This window comes from Dendropsophus ebraccatus, chromosome 12 (assembly GCF_027789765.1).
Source record: "Dendropsophus ebraccatus isolate aDenEbr1 chromosome 12, aDenEbr1.pat, whole genome shotgun sequence".
Taxonomy (NCBI): domain Eukaryota; kingdom Metazoa; phylum Chordata; class Amphibia; order Anura; family Hylidae; genus Dendropsophus; species Dendropsophus ebraccatus.
The window spans coordinates 70,749,776-70,771,785 of NC_091465.1; the positions used below are offsets into that span (position 1 = coordinate 70,749,776).

The 22,010-nt window shown below is 44.3% G+C and overlaps 1 long non-coding RNA gene across 3 annotated transcripts in view; it reads left to right on the forward strand.

Moving 5' to 3' along the window:
* The window catches only part of LOC138769661 (uncharacterized), an 80,351-nt gene that overhangs the window by 45,048 nt on the left and 13,293 nt on the right, over positions 1-22,010 (forward strand). Inside the window, exon 4 of one of the 3 annotated variants that reach the window (XR_011359279.1) lies at positions 7,318-7,467. The exons of 1 other annotated variant lie outside the window; for it this stretch is intronic. This is a non-coding gene — a long non-coding RNA (uncharacterized lncRNA). Of the gene's footprint in view, positions 1-7,317; positions 7,468-22,010 lie in introns of those variants that run through there. One more of the 3 variants, XR_011359277.1, reaches the window with a different exon arrangement.

Here is a 22,010-nt window from a genome sequence, read left to right on the forward strand (position 1 = left end):
AGGATGGTGCCAGAGTGAGGAGACTAATATGTCTGTCTGGCAGATTCTGTGGATTCGTGGCTCGGAGAAGTTCTCATAACGGCCCAGGGCAAATGGAGAAGAAGATGAAAAGGGAAGAACTCTGATCAGAGAAGACGTTCCCCTGTGAGTCACCTGATATAACTGCACTGTAATGTATATGGTGTATAGAGCCTGTGTAGAGCTGGGGCCACCTCTATATGACTGGATGAGGTGATTTAGTGTACTGGATTTGGTCAGTAACAATATGGTGGTGATGGTAGTGGTTGTGGTGTGGCAGTAATGTTTCCTTCCTATATACTGGTATTACTGGTAATATAGGTCTCAGTATACAGGATTTGGTCGGTAACAGTATGGCAGTAATATGTACGGTGATAATACTTTCTCTTCCAATATGCTGGTGTTAGTGGTAATATCTGTCTTGGTGTGTGTATATATATATATATATATATATATATATATACACACACACACCAATAGCATCACTTGGTCGTGAAAGGAGGGGGGGGGGCCCAAGTTGGCCTCTCGCACCAGGGCCCAGGAGACATTAGCTACGCCCCTGGCTGCCATGTATAATGCTGTGCGGCAGCACTAGATCCAAGTGGAGGATCGTTGATGGCAGCAGAGGGGGCCGTGTCTAACTTTATTAAAGGAATGTATTAAAACATTTTTAGTCTCTGGAGTAGCCATGTAATGCTGCCTAAACCACAGACAAGCTCCCTTAGCTGTATAGGTATAAGGTTGGCACTCCCTATGTCAGTGGTGCTTGTTTTGGAGGGACCCAGCAATATGTAGAAAGAGGTACCCAGCACTTACCAATATGTTCAGTTTATTTATTCAGTGTGAAATGCATCAATTTTACAGCAGTACGCTTTTCGACCAAGCATGGCCTTCATCAGCTTAAAGTGACTGTACCACCAGGCCCAGGCTGAAGCACTGGAGGCGGGCTGACCCACCCTTAGTGGGAGGGAACCCTAGCCCCTCTATGATAGGGTTCCATTGATTCTAATGGAGTCACGTCATGGAGGGGCTGGGGTTTCTTTCCACTGGGGGTGGGTCGGCCCGCCTCCAGTGCTTCAGCCTGGGCCTGATGGTACAGTCACTTTAAGCAAGACCATGAGATAACGTTGAAGGGAATTTTTTCAGCACTCCAAAAAAAAAAAAAACTATGTTAATGAGGTTTAATGAGGTGATCGGTCTACAACAATGTTCCTTTTTACTCTTTTTTTGAAAGCATACTGCTGTAAAATTAAATGAACTGAATATATTGGTGAGTGCTGGGCACCTTTTTCTACATATTGCAGGCTCCCTTAGCTGGCATTTCAGACAAACTGTAGTTTATAAACCTATCCTAGCCAACTTCTCCCAACTTCTAATGGAGCATATCCTCTAAGAGGCTCCAGGAAAGGAAAAGCTGAGTAGAGCTGTTGGAACCATGAGGGCTAAAAGAAGCTCTGTGTTTCCAAAGACTATTTTTCAGCAAAATCTTTTTTTTATTTAAACTATATAATACAGGACTGACATGAACTTGAGAATAGTGCTTTATTAGTTCTGCAATACAATGTAACATTATAGTTGTGCATATACATATTTATATAGTGGTACCTTGGTTTTAGAGTAACTTGGATTGAGAGCATTTTGAAAGAAGAGCTCACAGTTTTTCAAAATTGTAACTTGGTTTAAGAGCTTTGCTTTGGTGTAAGAGCTCCCTGTACTGGATAGGAGGGGGAGTGGAGGAGGGGCATGGTCTGTATAGCAGGGTCTACAGCTTTGTACTCTGACCCAGGAAGTCTCCCTCACCTTCCAAATCATAGCAGATCCACCTCAGGCTGGGGCTTACATCAGGGGACAGGACTGTGGAGGTAATCTCTCCATAGCTGTAACCCCTCTCTCCCCGGACAGAGAGCACTGTATGTATGTGCCCACATCTGCCCTGCTTATTCCTTCTGTACATATATTTAAATTCGGACTCCATAAATTGCATCTTTTTTTGTGCTTTTTTACCCTTTATATATTTGTTTTATACGTCTCTTTCTGAGCTTTAGTACAGGTCACTCGGTTTTATATGTACTGTGTCTTTAAGAGAATCCAGTACCACTGGTTATAGCACTTCCATAAACAGGAATATACTCTTAAGAGCATGTGAACGCTTTGGAAGCGACATCCTGAATATACAACACTTATCTCACAAGATCCGTAACCTTAGGAAGGTTTACTGCACCGCTGATCTTAATATCCATTGTGGCCTCATGCCTGCGATCATACAGGGTGATGCTTGGAGATAGTGGGTCACTTTAAATCCATGTATCTAGTAGAGGATGTAATCACCAGGGATATCTGTAATCTCGCTGCTGATATCATGCTCGCTGCTGCCAGATTGACCTGACAGCTGATTTTAGAAAATGAAAAGCTAATGACCATCAGAGCTCAGATGTCAGATCTGCTCAGAGTGTTGGATTGTGATGATTTATGTTACTAAAATATTTTATGTAAAGAGTCCAGTGTGCTTTATATGGCGGATTTGTAGCTAAAGGGGTACTCCGGGCGGGGGTTATTTTTAGGGTATGGCCAGGGAAGTGGTGGAAATAGATGCCGCCGGTCACTTACCTCCCCGGCTCCAGCGCCTGGTGCTGGATCTCGTCACCCCGTTCTCCCGTCCGGCCGCCACTTCCTGGTCTGAGTCCAAGGCAGCTCAGCTATTCAGCGGCCGAGGCGGGACTCAACTCAGACAGCTAAATGGCTGAGTTGCCTTGAGACGTCACGTGTCAAGTCACAGCTCAGACCAGGAAGCGGCGGCTGGGTGGGAGAAGGGGGCAGCGCGATCCGGGACCCGGCGCTGGACCTGGGGAGATAAGTGACCAACGGTCTCTATTTCCACCCCTTCCCAGGTCATACCCCTTCCCAGGCCAGTACCCCTTTAACTTTATATCACAGTGCAGCTTAGGTATGGTCATTACATTACAATTTCACTTTAGAGTCCGTTTTATTGGAAGGTGACCCTAATGGGGTGTGCAACACTGGGGTTCAAACCCAGCAAGGAACAACAAGTAGGCTAGATTCACACAGGACGCATCTGCAGCGGATTTCACACTGTAAGTTCGCAGCAAAATCCACTGCAGATCCCGAACTGTCGTTTTCAATGAGATTACATACTGGCAGCAGGACCCCCTCAACCCGCTGCTGCCCAGAGCATACTGTACCTGGTCCGCACTCCTGCTGCATCTGAGGCTTCCGACTCCCGTCTCCTGTAGGTCTCGCCCAGCTAAGCAGTGACTGTGGCGGGGCCGTGCACTGATTGGCTGAGCAGGACCTACAGGGATCGGGAGCCTCAGATGCAGCTGGAGCGCGGACCAGGAACAGTATGCTCCGGGCGGCGGTGGGTTAAAGAGGCTGACATTTATGTACTCGCAGCGGAATGACAATGACAGTTTTGGATCCGCAGCTGTATGAGGGCTTATTTTTTGTGTGGAATCAGTTGTAGTTTTTATTGACACTTTTTATTTAACCAGAAATATATAGAACGAAACAAAAACAGAAAAATTTATATTATTTATTGGGTGAAATTGAAAAAATGCTCAATAATACAATATTTGGGTGGCTTTATTTTTGCTCATTGCACTTTACAGTAAATCCGAAATGTAAATACCTGGTCTGGCCCCCTTCCCCCACTTTCGAACCCCCGACACCCCCCCTATTACGGTTGTCAACGTCCTCTTCTCCCGGGCGCCATCTTGAGATGACGACGTCAGAGCTGGGGGGCGGTCCGGGTCTTCTTCCTCCTCAGCGTCTTCATGGAAAGTGAATAGGATAGAAAAGGCTGCTGGTGCACATGTGATTGGCTGAGCTTGCTGGAAGCCATGTGATGCGCTCCAGCCAATGAAAAGGCTGCCGGTGCGCAAGTGAGAGACATCGCTGGACGGCGGACAGCGGTGATGGAGAGGCGGACGGTGGGCAAATCGAGTGGCGATCTTCACCGGAGGGATGGTGAGCATGGTGTCTGTGTGTGCCTGTTTTTTTTTTTTTTTTTTTTTTTGGGGGGGGGGGGGGGGGGTGTCCCGCAGGAGTTGTCCTTTAAGTCCCTCTAGGGGACTATTACAGGCATCCATTAGATTGCTCATACTGTTCAATGTGATGCCATTGAATACCATTAATCTGTAATATCTCAGCTCTTCTCATAGAGTCTGTCTGAGGCCGATCGGTCACTTGCCTTTTAGCCTAATCATAGTCATACTCATTATCGGCCACACATTTGTTTAAACGGGAAGCTGTTTGGCTGACTAGTGAAGAGTTAAAGGGGTTATCCAGCGTGGGGGCTATTTTTAGATGTGGCCGGGGAGGAGGTGGCTGAAAGAAAAGATGTCCACTCACCTCCCCGGTTCCAGCGGCGGGTCCCGCATCGCCTTTTCTTTCAGCCACCTCCTCCCCGGCCACATCTAAATATAGCCCCCACGCTGGATAACCCCTTTAAATGCCAAAAGACACGTGTTCTCTTTCCTTGGCTGATTTCTGGCCCCGCTCGATCACTTCGATTACCAGAAGTGAGCCATCCTGCCTGCCAATCATTGATTAAAAGGATCCTAGCCTTTATAATAAAACTTGCGCATTCTTGTCTAGTCTAGTTTTACACTGTCTATGAGTTAGAACGTTTTCATTTCTCCCAGTGGGTCTTTTCAACAATATTTTACATTGAAGCCCTCAACACAAATTTGATCAGCTTTTATAGGTAGTATAGTGCTGAATGCAGTGCTATTCTTCCCTTTAAGATGATAGACACCATGTGAGAATCGGATGTATCAGTGAATGGGGCCATTAAGGTGCTATAGGTATCCATTATAAACTTTATAAATTGAAACCCAAGACGTAAGTGAACATAGTCCAAATCTGACACTAACTCTCTGTGTCCTGCGTTCTTCCTTTTCCAAAATGCCCCTATTTTCGTCCCTTCATGTTCAGATTTAAGATGCGGTGTAAAAAGGTGCAGCCCGGGTGGTTATGTGTTTATGATTTACAGCTATTGTATAACTTAATAGCTCCAATGTATTCATTTCAAGGTTTCTTTTATTTTTACAAGAAACATGTTGTCTCAGCCCCGGTTTTTGAGACTTAAATTATAGTCACATTGTCCTCTTACTCCATCCTTTCATGTTCTCAGCTTACAGTGTTGATATGTATCATTTGTGGCTTCTTTACCTTTTCTGTCTTCTTTCTCTACAATGAAAATACATTTTTCTACTTTCCAATGTGTCTCCCGGTGTGCTGCCGTTAATCTGTGTTTCTGGACATATTTGAGCCTGAGGCTGTCTGCTAAAGACATAGAAAACTGTATCTGAGCTGTTTAGTCCGTCTCTGCTCTCAACTCCCTCCTTCCACGGTGGCCGATGTAAAAAAAAAAAGTCCCTATCTGCAACTTTGTAGCAACTTTTAAATGCAGGGAGGGATAATCAAAGTGAGTTAATCAGCAACCACAGATTAACCCTCCTGGCATTCCCAGGAGGGGTAAGGATTTAGATATGGAGAAATAAAGCTCACACATTTTTTTTTATGTCTTCAGCAAAAAGCAGCAACTGGGATGAGACTGAAAAAATAAACAAGTATAGAAGGAACTTTTTGTCTCCGGGAGGGGGGGATCATTCAATGTATATCTATTGGACAGAACAAAGGATAACTGTGCAGAGATTTGCATAAGAGGAAGGTGGCTGAGCGTGTGTGACCACCAGCACTAAGCTCAGTAGGTGGACATTACATGGAGGGCTTATTCTGCTGAAATGTAGTCTAATGTGAATTACAAACAACAACAAAAAAAAACTGAGAAAGCGCCCTTGATTCCAGAGCAATATACAGGCAATAGGGGGTAACAAACAAAGCACATTACATAAATAAGGTAACTGGCAGGTGAAGCACAGATAGAGATGCACACTGTCATAAATAAATGCAGTGCACAAACGCTATCTCAGAACAATACTACTACAAACAACAAAAAAGAATGAATTATGCACATCCAGATAAAAAAAAATCCTATAATGAATATGCAAGCTAAAAACATTCTGTATACAGTATATATTGCTTGCATATTCAATAAAAGAATTTTTATTGTTTATCTGAATGTGCATAATTCATCTATCTTAGTTTCTTTTTTGTTGTTTGTAGTAGTATTGTTCTGAGATAGCGTTTGTGCACTTCATTTATTTATGAGATTGTGCATCTCTATCTGTGCATCTGCCATTTACTTTATTCATGTAATGTGTTTTGATTTTAATAATAATAATAATAATAATAATAATAATAATAATGCTTTTATTTGTATAACGCACACAGATTCCGCAGCACTTTACATATTTTCGCCAATTATTGCTCCCTGTCCCCATTAGGGCTCACAATCTAAATCCACTTGTATGTTTTGGGTGTGGGAGCAAACCGGAGTGCCCGGAGGAAACCCACGCAAACATGGAGAGAACATACAAACTCTTTGCAGATGTTGCCCTTGGTGGGATTTGAACCCAGGACCCTGCAAGGCGACAGTGCTAACCACTGAGTTTCTGTTTGTCACCCCCCCCCCATCGCCTCTCTACTAATGAATACTTTAGACTGAGAATTGTCTTCAAAGTAAATTTTTCTGAATTTGCTTTCATTTAATCACGATAGATCACAATTGTTATCGCATTTGGAACGTATATTGTATCATTTTGGTGACAGTTTCCCTTTAAATATATATTTTTTTTCTATCTACATTTAAATAAATGTTCACAGAAACATAATGTAACCGACAATGAACATCAGGCTCAGAATTTTCTCTGCAATAATAAACGTGGTGATGTCTGTGGACGTGAAAACGTCCAGATCAGCCCCGCTCGCTACATTGAAGAATACCGCAGTGAAGCCTTTGCAAATTGCTCAGTGGCAATGCAGTCTTCTCCAAACTGTTGACTGCCAGCGTTTTAATTTTAATGTGAAGACAGTTGTCTCGAGAGGCTCAGCCAAGTTTCTTAGAGAAAGATTGTAGAGGAGTGATGGGAAAATCGCAGTCAGCTCGGCTGAAGGCATCAGGTATGCTGATATGACACGTTCACTGAGAGCCATAGACTGGAAAGTGGGGGTGTGTGTCATTGTACCCTCCGGTTCTGCGGGAACGGCGTTTCATTCATGACATAATTACAGAGCAATTCACCAGCCATTGTTGTAAATTCAATGGAACCACACTTACTTAACATAAGGGGGGAAGGAGGCGATGTGTTAAAGAGTGAACAGCTATAGGGGGATTGTCCAAGATTATAAAATAAAGGCCTGCTTCCTTCTCTTTAGCAGAACCGGCGTCACTCTCGTCTCTGGGCTGTGACTAGTATTGTAGGCAAGCTGAATCCGAGTAGCGATCATCCTTCACTCCAGTGGAGATAAGCTGCAGGACCAGATGGACCCGAGTGATGGAGAAGAAAAAAAAAACAACCTTTTCTATAATCCTGAGAAACCCTTTAAGTAAGGGCAGCGATGTGGATCATACTGACCAGTCAAGCTCTAGTGGCTTGAATGCAATCCTGCATTATAAAGAGAGGGATTAGATATCATGGTTGTTTTCTAGCTTTTTTTTTTATATTTGTTAAAGGGAAAAATGTTTTCAGATCAGCCGGTGTCAGAGAGTTATACAGGTTTATAAATGATTTTTTTTTAGAACAAAAATTACTTATGTCTTCCAGTACTTATAAGCTGCTGTATGCCCTGCGGGAAGTGATGTACTCTTTCCCAGTCCGACACAGTGCTCTGCTGCCACCTCTGTCCATATTAGGAACTGTCCAGGGCAGGAGAAGTTTTCTATGGGGATTTGTCACTATTACTTCTTTGGACAGCTCCTGTCAGCAGCAGAGAGCACTGTATCAGACTGGAGGGAATACATCCCTTCCTGCAGGACATACAGCAGCTGATATGTACTGAAGACTTGAGTTTGGTTTTTTTTTAAATAGAAGTGCACTCACAATTCTGCCGGTAGGTCACTGTGTACATACATCATATTACATATCCTGTACTGATTCTGAGTTACATTCTGTATTATACTCCAGAGCTGCACTCACTATTCTGCCGGTAGGTCACTGTGTACATACATTGTATTACATATCCTGTACTGATTCTGAGTTACATCCTGTATTACACTCCAGAGCTGCACTCACTATTCTGCTGGGGGTGTCACTGTGTACATACATTATATTACTTATCCTGTACTGATTCTGAGTTACATCCTGTATTACACTCCAGAGCTGCACTCACTATTCTGCTGGGGGTGTCACTGTGTACATACATTATATTACTTATCCTGTACTGATTCTGAGTTACATCCTGTATTATATTTCAGACCTGCTTTGGTCAAGCTTATTGACTGTTTCCAATTGCAACCAGCAGAATTACAAATGCAGCTCCGGATAAATACATAGTAGAACTCTGAATCAGCACAACATAAGAATTGCAATGTATTTTCACCAGTTTATGGAGCTCATATCTACAGTGTCTATAAACTGGACATGGCGGACAGCGGCGTTCATAGCTGGACATACGACCCCATAATTATGGTGATACTCCTAATAGTTTCAGAATCATTGTTCTTTCTAATGGTTTTAATGATAAAATCTTATATGGAACTGCTGCATCCAAGAAAACAAGAGGATGATGAATGGAAGAGACAGGGTCTATGGAAATATCCATTTAGCAGCTAATGAATGAACCAATTAAGCAGATCTATAACTATTCATTTCCGGACTAACAGCATTTTGCCCGGTGACACCCCCTTTCTTGTAGTGTTGCTGCTTCCGCGCCATCCCATCCCCATATCCAGGGCTCCTATTCAGCATCGGGCCATTATAATGCACTATAAAACTGATGCTAAGCTCTTTATAACAAGATTATCCAGGAGATGAAGAATAACTGCGCACAAGTGTGGAGCTCCAAGAGATGTGCCGATTAGAACTCAAGCTAATGGAGTTTATAGTGTTAATCTAGCGGCTTAATAGAGGAAAATTGTGTTAATTAAAAAGTCCAAGCCGAGCAGGTCAAATGTATGTGAAGTCGGCCATGAATAATTGAACAGGTTTGGTAAAGGGCAATTTAGTCTGACTTTAAAAAGGATAGAGAAAATATCAGGCTGATATTATGATCGGTGCGGCATCTATGTTTGTTTGTGGGTACAAAATTATCTATCATTAGTTCTGATTAGAAGGGGTTACAGATGCCCTTTGGTAGTGGGCACAGGGGCTCCTGGTAGAGACCCCATGCACAACAAAATTTGGATATGCAAGTGTAAAAAACAAATGCTTCTTTCTCCACATATCTGGCTTCTTCATGTTCTCACTTCCCTCCTAAATGTATTCAATGTTCAAAAACTGCCTAAGTTTGTCTAGATATGAATCAGTTCACTGAGGGATCAGGTTACAGTTGTCCTTAAAAATCTATGCAGGTAAGAAGGCTGGAGTATGGCTGGAGAGAGAGGCAGGGCTGCACTTTAGGGTGAATGTTATAATTCACCCCAAGGTTTTATTTACAGCTTACACTGCTTAGTATTATAAAAGTTCATTCTTGGCACTCACCATTTTATGCTTTATAAATTTTATTGTAGAAAAAAATTCATCAAGGTATACAACGGCAAAAGGACGTTTCGGCGTCAAGCCTTCCTCAACTGTCAGTTGAGGAAGGCTTGACGCCGGAACATCCTGTTGCCATTGTATACCGAAATCGAAGAATATTTTGTGGATCAAAAGTTATCAACACAGAAAGTCGCCTGTAAGTTCCTGTAAAGCACATCTTTTGCATGTGATGTTAAAATACATGTAGGTAAAATACATGTAGAATCACCCCCCTCCTGGAGACTAACAATTCGTTCCATACTTATTATCTGTTCAGTTGCCTTCCCCCGGTTCTGAGCCTGCTGCTTTCTGCTGAAGACACAGAAAACTGTGTGTGTGAGCTGTTCACTCCTCCTCTCTGTCTCTGTTCTTCCTATTCCCTTTCAATATGGCTTATGTATACAGTGTCCCTGGCCGGCTGTTTCTGCACTCTGAGATGGCAAGAGGAATAATCAGTGGGGTCACCAGCAACAAAAGCGCAGAGACTGCTGGTTAGGGACGCTGTTTAAATGACCCATCTGGGAAGGGAGGGGGGAGGAACGAGTTCAGAGTGGAATAAACAGCTCACAAACAGTTTTCTGTGTCTTCTGCAGAAAGCAGCACCTCACAACTAGGGGAAGGAGACTGAAAGGATAATAAGTATGGAATGAGTCTCCAGGATGGGGGATGATTCAACATGTATATTACCTTACCGGAATACCCCTTTGTACACTTTCCAATGTAGCGGTGACACTGAGAAGCTATTGGACATTGCATGTAGGTGAAACTGTGATCTGGACATGTCTTGGAAGGGGGGGGATGAAAAAGCTTCAGCGTCGGGGAATAAAAGACTTTAGCCGTCTTCTGCTCCCCAGACAACTCCTTTAAAGAACTTCTCTCTGCTGGACCTTCCTCCATTCTCCTCAGTGATGATGGCCACTCCATCTTTCCATACCAATGTAGTGTAACCCCACCCAGCTCTGTCACCTCTTCTCTGGTTACAATGCATTGACCCTGTGTAGAGTCCCTCACGAGGGATGATTCCACCATGAGCAATGTGCACGTGCTCCGTAGCCGCTTCAGGGTCTAATCCGAGTTGTTCTATATGCAGGGTTGTTATCTAGATTCTTCAGGCGGGGGGCCGGGAGCAGCCATGAGCATTAGCTTTGACATTAATTTTGACTGTGACCATATCAGAATAACATTCTCCGTTCATCCCTGTGATGATGGTGACTGCGCTGTAGTGAATCGGATTCCCGCGCTGTGTCCTATTCGCTGCGTTGCCTTGATATACTCCCAGAATAGAATCTGGAGATTGTCCCTGATTAGAATTAATGTCACCAAAGATGTGGCAGATTATTCCAGCGCAGGAGCAGCGGCCAGAGTAAAATACCATTTACTGAACCCAATGCACTGAGCCGGAATGCTTTTCCATGGCAACCCCCTAAGTTCATTTTTGCATTCCTTTGGCTGAAGCACAGCTGCTGCAAAGCAAATTTACAGTTCTATCTTATTGTGTGAGAAACCATTTAAACCCTGCAGGGAATGACATGCGTAGTCTGATGGCAAAATATCATTTGTTACTGTTACCATATCTGCTCATTGTGAAAGCAAATCCAAAAGTATGGAATCAACCCCATAGAGACCTTTAATTGATATTTAATATTCCTTGCTGCTTCTATTATGTAACACTCAGTATCTGTTATAATTTCCCTATTAGAGATGAGCGAACTTTTCAAAAGTTCGTTCCGACTGGACTTCCGGATTTCTTCGGAAAGTTCGGTTCGACCGGATTTTGGATTTCTTCGGATTTCATAGTTTAAAGCATCTATATGATACGGGGGTAGTGTATTTGGTTGAATTTAGGGCTTTACATGTCAGTAACATCATTATCTTTTCAATATCTCAGTAATTTTTTTTTTAGACTTCAATATTCACCATTACTGGGTCTATGCAGGAAATTCACCATTACAGGGTCTATGCAGGAAACTCACCATTACAGGGTCTATGCAGGAAATTCACCATTACAGGGTCTATGCAGGAAATTCACCATTACAGGGTCTATGCAGGAAATTCACCATTACAGGGTCTATGCAGGAAACTCACCATTACAGGGTCTATGCAGGAAATTCACCATTACAGGGTCTATGCAGGAAAAAGGTCACAAATGCAGTGAAGGGGCAGCAGTAGTCATTGGAGGCCAGTGAAGGTCCAGCAATAGTCATTTGAGGCCAGTACAGGAGCAGCAGTAGTCAACATGGAGGCCGCTCCTCTTAAAAACTTCCTGCTTTCTAAAATGGCGGCGGCCATTTTAGAAAGCAAGAAAAAAAAAGTTCAGAGCGGACTTCCAAAACTCCAAGTTCGACCGGACTCAGACTTTTGGAAAAATCCGACCCGGATCCCATACCGGCCGAACCGGTTCACTCATCTCTAGTCCCTATCATATAAGTGGCTCAATTGAGAAAAAAAAAAGAAAAAAATATATATATATATATAAAAATAAATAAATATATATATATATATATATATATATATATATATATATATATATATATATATACATTGTGGTACCTTGGTTTAAGAGTAACTTGGATTGAGAGCGTTTCACAAGAAGAGCTCACAGTTTTTCAAAATTGTGACTTGGTTTAAGAGCATTGCTTTGGTGTAAGAGCTCCCTGTACTGGGCGGGAGGGTGAGTGGGAGAGGGGCATGGTCTGCATAGCGGGGTCTACAGAACTGTACTCTGATCCAGGAAGTCTCCATCACCTTTAAAAGCAAAACCATCAGGGGACAGGACTGTTGAGGTAATCTCTTCATAGCTGTAACCTCTCTCTTCCCGGGCAGACAGTGCTGCTATACTGTGCCCACTTATGCCCTGCTCATTCCTCCATGTTCCCTGCAGTCTCTGTCAGCCCTTGTGTTTCCCTTCCTCTCCATTCCTGCTATAATGTGCCTGCACTCACACTCAGCTATACACACTGCTTCTTTAATGTGCTCGCACTCACACTCAGCTATACACACTGCTACTATAATGTGCCTGCACTTACACTCAGCTATACACACTGCTGCTATAATGTGCCTGCACTTACACTCAGCTGTTCACACTGCTGTATAGAAAAGTTTCTGTCACTGTCCTCCTGCCCAGCTCTGTTATTCTCACTTCCTGATTGGTCCATGCCGAACACCCCCCTTCCCCATTGCTGTCATGTGACCACACAGACCTCTGACAGCAGCCCTGCTTCTCTATTCTAGCCTGTTGTAGTACGCTACTGCATTTTTGGAATCTGCAGTTCCATCCTGTATCTACAAACTGCTGCTGTTTTTATATTCTTATGCACTTACTATACATTATACTCCATATGCTGATTGGTATACTGTACAGTAACTTATAATTTAACATATCCTGCTTTCTAAATTGCTGCTTTATTTGTTTTACATGTTATAATAAAAAATATAGAATAAAAAAATCATTATTTTTGGGGTGTGAAACCATTTGTCGGAATTTCAATGATTTCTTATGGGAAAATTTGCTTTGGTTTAAGAGTGATTTGGATTACAACCATGGTCCTGGAACAAATTATGCTCGTAATTCAAGGCACCACTGTATATATATATATATATATATATATATATATATATATATAAAGAGAAAAAGAGTGAAATTATTAGTAATATGGTCCATGTGTAGCTCCATATAGTAGGTGACCAGCTCTTTGTAGTGCCCTTATAGTAGCTGGTCCCCCTGGTGTAGTCCCCTTATAGTAGTTGATTCCCCTTATGTAGTTCCCTTATAGTAGCTGGCCCCTATGTTTTCTAAGTAATAAAGAGTATATTCTACTACATTACTCATTTCTCGTGAATAAGGATTAAGAGCAGTGTTAGAGGCTTTTACATTTCTCATATATGACAGTCTAAAGAGCGCCACCCCTGCCCTCAGTTTGTGTGTGGTACTGTGGTATTGCAGCTCAGTTCCATTGAAGTGAATTAAGCCAAGTTGTAATACCAACACAACCTAGGGGCAAGGGTGGCACTGTTTTTGGTCAAAAGCAACTATGTTGATCACCAGTTACATACTGCTTGTGTCATCTTTTTATTAATTTTTTTTTTGCTTTCACTGGATGGTTGCTTGATTGGACTTGACTCTTCAGTCCAATGTGTCGGTGCTGAAGTAGCAAAGAAGAAATTTGATGATTCTATGGGAGAGAAGAGTGAGGGGGAGTATGGTCTACACAGGGGACAGAATGGGGGAATAGGGTCTATTCTGGGAGGAGGATGGGGAAGTAGGGTCTATAATGGGGACAGGATGAGGGGGGGGCTAGGGTCTATACCGGGTACAGGATAGGAGAGTAGGGTCTATACTGGGGACAGGACGGGGAAGTAAGGTCTATACTGGGGGCAGGATGGGTGAGTATGGTCTATACTAGGTACAGCATAGGAGAGTAGGCTCTATATTGGGTGCAGGACACAGGAGGGGGGGTAGATATGGGGTCACTCAGAGTCTTGTATTTACCTCCATAGTAGTCCATTTGATTGGCTGCTGTTGGGAAAAGATAAGAACTGATTATTCAAGTCCAGTCTAGGGCAACAATGGAGGCATCCTCATGCCCACCCATGGAGTTATAGATTTTATATCCCTGCCACCACTAGAGGGCGCTCACTGCATACTGCTCTACTATACAGATTAGTAGGAGCTGTAGAAATCCCTGTGCAGTGAGCTTCCTCTAGTGGTAGCGGCATCAGGTACACTATCACTCACTACAGGGGGAGAGGACTGGTGTGTGGGGTCTGTACAGGGCAGTTTGTAGGGCATTTTGGCAACAGGGCGAATCCCCCCCACCTCGGACCAGTTCGGTCCTGGGGAAGGAAGGGGAGCTTTAATCTAGATTTAGGTTACTAGGAAGAAGCAGTGTGTGTATTATGGCATAGAACAGTGTAGCACCCTTACCGAATATTGTTCTACTGAATACAAAAACATCATTCAGGGACTCACAGGTGACGACTTCTTTGATCTGAGGCGTCATTTTCCCCTTTCCGCTCCATTTGGCCAGGACCACCGTGACGATTTCTTGCAGCTACAATTTATCTCTTCTGAACCTACAAGACAGACATCTCAGGCTCCACACATTTCCAGCAACTTCCTTCCCTTTTCCCACCTTATAGGCTCCCAAACTGTAGTAATTCTGCTGCTTGGTGCACTAAAGTCACTAGGTATGTGGGTTGCCCCCTGTATGTAGGATCCCCTGCTGTACCTCCATATAGTAATAATGTCCCCTGCTATGTCTTCCTATAATAATAATAATGTCCCCCTGCATTGCTTCCCCATATACTATTAATGTCCCCCTGATTTGCCCCACATACAGTAATAATAATGTCCCTTGTATTGCCCTCATATACTAATAAAAATGTCCCCCTGCATTGCCCCATATACTTAAAATGTCCCCTGCTTTGCCCCATATACTTATAATTTCCCCTGCATTGTCCTTTATACTTATAATTTCCCCTGCATTGTCCTATAAACTTATAATGTCCACTGCATTGTCCCCCATATACGTATAATGTCCCCCTGCATTGTCCTCCATATACGTATAATTTCCCCCTGCATTGTCCTCCATATAGGTATAATTTCCCCCTGCATTGTCCCCCATATAGGTATAATTTCCCCTTGCATTGTCCCATGTACATATAATGCCCCCTGCATTGTCCCATATACCTATAATGCCCCCTGCATTGTCCCATATATTTATAATGCCCCCTGCATTGTCCAATATACTTATAATGTCCCCTGCATTGTCCCCCATATAGTAATAATAATGTCCCCCTGCATTGTCCCCCATATAGTAATAATAATGTCCCTCTGCATTGTCCCCATATACTAATAATGTCCCCTGCAATGTCCCCCATATAGTAATATTAATGTCCCCCTGCATTGTCCCCATATAGTAATAATAATGTCCTTCTGCATTGTCCCTCATATAGTAATAATGTCCCCTGCATTGTCCCTCATATAGTAATAATAATGTCCTCTGCATTGTCCCCTATATACTAATAATGTGCCCTGCATTGTCCCTCATATAGTAATGTCCCCTGCATTGTCCCCCATATAGTAATAATAATGTCCCCCTGCATTGTCCCCCATATACTAATAATGTCCCCTGCATTGTCCCCCATATAGTAATAATAATGTCCCCCTGCATTGTCCCCCATATAATAATAGTAATGTCCCCCTGCATTGCCCCCCATATACTAATAATGTCTCCTGCATTGTCCCCATATAGTAATAATAATGCCCCCCTGCATTGTCCGCCATATAGTAATAATAATGTCCCCCTGCATTGTCCCCATTTACTAATAATGTCCCCTGCATTGTCCCCCATATAGTAATAATAATGTCCCCCTGCATTGTCCCCCTATACTAATAATGTCCCCTGCATTGTCCCCCATATAGTAATAATAATGTCCCCCTGCATTGTCCCCCATATAATAGTAATGTCCCCTGCATTATCCCCTATATACTAATAATGTCTCCTGCATTGTCCTCCATATAGTAATAATAATGTCCCCCTGTATTGTCCCCCATATAGTAATATTAATGTCCCTCTGCATTGTCCCCATTTACTAATAATGTCCCCTGCATTGTCCACCATATAGTAATAATAATGTCCCCTGCATTGTCCCCCATATAGTAATAATAATGTCCCCTGCATTGTCCCCCATATAGTAATAATAATGTCCCCCTGCATTGTCCCCATATACTAATAATGTCCCCTGCAATGTCCCCCATATAGTAATAATAATGTCCCCCTGCATTGTCCCCCATATAGTAATAATAATGTCCCCCTGCATTGTCCCTCATATAGTAATAATAATGTCCTCTGCATTGTCCCCCATATACTAATAATGTGCCCTGCATTGTCCCTCATATAGTAATAATAATGTCCTCTGCATTGTCCCCCATATACTAATAATGTCCCCCTGCATTGTTCCCCATACAGTAATAATAATGTCCCCTGCATTGTCCCTCATATAGTAATAATAATGTCCCCCTGCATTGTCCCCCATATACTAATAATGTGCCCTGCATTTTCCCCCATATAGTAATAATAATGCCCCCCTGCATTGTCCCCTATATAGTAATAATAATGTCCCCAGCATTGTCCCCCATATACTAATAATGTCCCCTGCATTGTCCCCCATATAGTAATAATAATGTCCTCTGCATTGTCCCCCATATACTAATAATGTCCCCTGCATTGTCCCCCATATAGTAATAATAATGTCCCCCTGCATTGTCCCCTATATAGTAATAATAATGTCCCCAGCATTGTCCCCCATATACTAATAATGTCCCCCTGCATTGTCCCCTATATAGTAATAATAATGTCCCCTGCATTGTCCCCCATATACTAATAATGTGCCCTGCATTGTCCCCCATATAGTAATAATAATGTCCCCCTGCATTGTCCCCTATATAGTAATAATAATGTCCCCAGCATTGTCCCCCATATACTAATAATGTCCCCTGCATTGTCCCCCATATAGTAATAATAATGTCCCCTGCATTGTCCTCCATATACTAATAATGTCCCCTGCATTGTCCCCCATATAGTAATAATAATTTCCCCTGCATTGTCCCCCATATAGTAATAATAATGTCCCCTGCATTGTCCCCATATACTAATAATGTCCCCTGCATTGTCCACCATATACTTATAATGCCCCCTGTATCCCCCCCCCAAAAAAAACAAACAAACAAAAAAAAATAATAATAATAATACTCACCTGATCGTGTCATGGAGCGGGTCGTCCTCTCTTCTGGCCTCTTCAGTCTGTCAGTTGCCAGAGGGATCCACCAGCAGGTGCAATAACGTTAAAACTGCGCTTGCTGGAGGATCCCTCAGAGATCTGAATCAGTGCGGCGCCGAGGAGGAAGGGTGGCGCAGACATGTGAATGAGACAGCTACACCCACCGCCGAGACAGCTCCGCCGGACAGGTCCGTTACACCGCCCTCCGCCGGACCCTGGAGCTGTCTCGGCGGTGGGTGTAGCTGTCTCACTCACATGTCTGCGCCACCCTTCCTCCTCGACGCCGCACTGATTCAGATCTCTGACGGATCCTCCAGCAAGCGCAGTTTTTACGTTATTGCACCTGCTGGTGGATCCCTCTGACTAGTAATGCTGTGAATGTGCTGAGACCGGGCGCTGTCGGGCGCCCCCCTAGAAACGGCCATGGGTCTGTATACAGGGGGAAAGGACTGGTGTGTGGGGTCTGTATACAGGGGAGAGGACTGGTGTGTGGGGTCTGTATACAGGGGGAGAGGACTGGTGTGTGGGGTCTGTATACAGGGGGAGAGGACTGGTGTGTGGGGTCTGTATACAGGGGGAGAGGACTGGTGTGTGGGGTCTGTATACAGGGGGAGAGGACTGGTGTATGTGGTCTGTATACAGGGGGAGAAGACTGGTGTGTGGTCTGTATACAGGGGGAGAGGACTGGTGTGTGGGGTCTGTATACAGGGGGAGAGGACTGGTGTGTGGGGTCTGTATACAGGGGGAGAGGACTGGTGTGTGGGGGGATCTGTATAGAGGGGGAGAGGACTGGTGTGTGTGTAGTCTGTATACAGGGGGAGAGGACTGGTGTGTGGGGTCTGTATACAGGAGGAGAGGACTGGTGTGTGGGGTCTGTATACAGGGGAGAGGACTGGTGTGTGGGGTCTGTATACAGGGGAGACGACTGATGTGTGTGTAGTCTGTATACAGGGGGAGAGGACTGGTGTGTGTGGGGTCTGTATGCAGGGGAGACGACTGGTGTGTGTGTAGTCTGTATACAGGGGGAGAGGACTGGTGTGTGTGGGGTCTGTATACAGGGGGAGAGGACTGGTGTGTGTGGGGTCTGTATACAGGGGGAGAGGACTGGTGTGTGTGGGGTCTGTATACAGGGGAGAGGACTGGTGTGTGTGGGGTCTGTATACAGGGGAGAGGACTGGTGTGTGGGGTCTGTATACAGGGGGAGAGGACTGGTGTGTGTGGGGTCTGTATACAGGGGGAGAGGACTGGTGTGTGTGGGGTCTGTATACAGGGGGAGAGGACTGGTGTGTGTGGGTCTTATACAGGGGGAGAGGACTGGTGTAGGGCGGTCTGTATACAGGGGAGACGACTGATGTGTGTGTAGTCTGTATACAGGGGGAGAGGACTGGTGTGTGTGGGGTCTGTATACAGGGGGAGAGGACTGGTGTGTGTGGGGTCTGTATACAGGGGGAGAGGACTGGTGTGCGGGTTCTGTATACAGGGGGAGAGGACTGGTTTCCCCCCCCATCCCCCGCATATGACGGTTAGCAGTGTACAATATATGCTGTAGTGAATTCTGCTTTAATTGGTCGGCCCCTCACTACTCCTTTAATATGTGAACCCCACCATTAACAAGTGAAGGAGAAAAAGCTACAGCATCACATGGTCAGGGGTGGGCGCACACTACTATCGTATAAGCACCCATGTCAGGCTGGATGGCAAATGTTTGCCTGGCTGCAAGCACACAGTGCTGGTTTACATGTGGTGGCCAAATGCCAGGATACGTCTTAATTCAGTCCGGATTTCATGCTGTGCCCCTAAAGAGAATCTTTGAGGTTTATACAAGGTACAGAGCTGCAGATAGGAGAGAAGAGAGGGCAGGTGCCGCGGGTCTGGAGCAGTGAGCTTTGGGGGCAGGTAGCTGAGCTGTGTGTCAGGCTGCCTGCTCCAGAAGCTCCCTTTCCCAGTGTGTGGCAGCGGCAGCAGACCCCCACCCCCCAATATCTGGTAGCGGCCTTGGACCCTATTCACCCCCTCCTGTCCAGAGCAGTAGCAAATCCCCATAGAAAACCTCTCCTGCTCTCCAGGCTGTAAAGAATACAACACTTCCTGCATTACATACAGCATCTACTAAGTACTGGAAGGCTTGAGATTTTTAAAAAGAAGTAAATTACAAATCTGTTGCACTTTCTGGCACAAGTTAATTTGAAAGAATTTTTTTTTTGAGAACTATCCCTTTAAGCTTTATTTGTTTCAATGGAATTGAGTTACAGGACCCCACCCAAACTGGAGAAATGGGTGGTGCTGTCTCTGGGAGAATGTGACAGGAGTCTTTTTTTAATAAGTAGATGAATGAAAAATCAGAACATCATCCATAAAAACAGAGCAGGTGCTACAAACCGTAAGCGTTTCATATGTTAATGGTTGATCAGTGACTTGGAAGGTTTCCTCCTATGTGCCATGTGGTAGAGGCGTAGAAACTGGAGAGTTCAGGAGACCAATATGTCCATGCCACTTCCTTTACTCACGCTCTGTGCCACTTGGATCAGTTGTGCCAGTATAATATTCAACCAGGCGTTTTATGCAGAAGAAATGTGTGAATGGAGGGAGGGTACAGATAATCCCTACACATTCACCTGCTGAGGTACCACTCCAAAAAGGATGTCACTGCCCTTCAGCTTCCTGTCACTATGACCTAACTAACAGATGTCTCAATGTTTTTCCGCTCCTGTCGTTGAGGTTCGTCATGAGATTGAAAAATAAATTGTTGGATCTGTTTCCCATTCTGCTGATATAAGACACCCTGATGTATAGGCATGCGAGGGGTTAAAAATTACACTACGCAGCGCCCTACAAGGGACATACTCTGCAGCACTGTACAAGAGAGGGTTCTATAATAAGTGATCCCCATTTTCCTGTGTGTCCAGTCCCCACTGTGTCCCTATTTATGACATTTGGATGATAGGCCAATACCTTCCTGCATGAAATGTCACAGAAACCAGGAAGAAAAGGACAGCAGCAGGGACCAGGCACTCAGGAAAATGGCAGCAGTGGGGGACTAGGCGGGCTAAGTATACTTGTTTAGTACTTTCACTGCCGCTTAAGCCACTCATCCAAAAATCAATGAACATTACTATTACCGTGGCAGCTTTAGTCAAGCCTTTTCTAACAGTGGTGCACACTATCAACAGCCCTCCAGCTGTTGCAAAACTACAATTCCCATCATGCCTGGCTGTCATTTCACTTTCTAGGCATCATGGGAATTGTGGATTTACATCAGCTGGAGTGCCGCAAGCCTGTATGAGAAAGCTGTGTCTGCAGCGAAGCAGTCTGGGTTTCCATTAGCTGGAGGAGCTTTGGCGGTGTTGTGGCTGCTACATGGGTGTGGGTCACTTGGGCACTTGTTACGGAGTGGCGTTGGTACCCTTCTCCCGTCAGACAGGCACTGCTTCCGTAGGTTTGGAGAACCCAAGTATAATCTGGTGTGTAGGTGTGGAATGACAGACATAGTCCAGTAGCTTAACCAGAATAACGTCTGTTTACTGAGGTACTTTAGTGCAATACAAAATAAGGCCTTTGTAACTGCAGGTGCAGGCAAGAGGAGAAAAGGCTTGAAAAAGAGAGCTGAGAGTAGAGGAGCATCTTAAAGGCCCTGTCCAATTTAGCTGTGTACTCTGCCAGGATTGCATAGTGAAAAGAAGAAAAAGAAGAAGAAACAAGTACTCACGTACTTGACTGCCTAATGCCCTACAGTGTCAGGATACTCATCCCATAAGGGTAGTACGAGGGACCAGGTCTATGCCCTGGGTGAAGCAGACTTCCTGAAACCTTTCAGAAGAGCCGTGTATTACAGAAGGATACGTAGGCAAGTGGCAGCTTTGTCCTGCTGAGGTCAATACCATACTCAGGTATACTGCCCTGTATCTTGTGGAGTGTATCCCTGACGTGGACAAGCTGATCCTCAGAGGATGTCCTTTCCTCCTGAGGGGTCTAGCACTGCATGTTAGCAGTAGTTACTTGCTGACTTGGAACACTCTCTCTGTGCATTACTCTCTCTCTGGTGACTGAACTAGAGGCCCCCCCCCATCAGGAACTAACCTCCGAGTGATTGGTGGGGCTGTGTGGTGCAAAAGATAGAAGGAAGGAGATAGGACAGAAAAAGGAGGGAAATAAGCCTGCACCTGTGATTGGGCATAAGACAGACTTGAGACAGAAAACAGTTAACCCAGTATACTCCTGCAGCTGTGCAGAACATAAGGAACACAAAAACACAGTAGTGAAACCTAGTGGGGAAAACTCAGAATACACTCAGACTATATCCCACTGTGATAACCTGATATGAGTTACTTTGCCCAGGTGATGTAGAAAGTTAGTGGCACACCTGTGCTGGGACACTACATATCCACATGCAAAACTCCTCACAATGTAAGGCCATGTTCACACAACGTAAGTTTCTCAATAATCACAGCCGTTGTTGGCGATTTGCAACAATGGCCATTATTGATAGGAAACTTACGTTTAGCTGCTGTCTATGGAATCACGGCTGGAGTGTATACACTCCGGCCAGGATCACTAGCGGCCGCACAAGAAACTGACATATCCGTTTTGTGCGGCAGCTATTCATTTAATAGC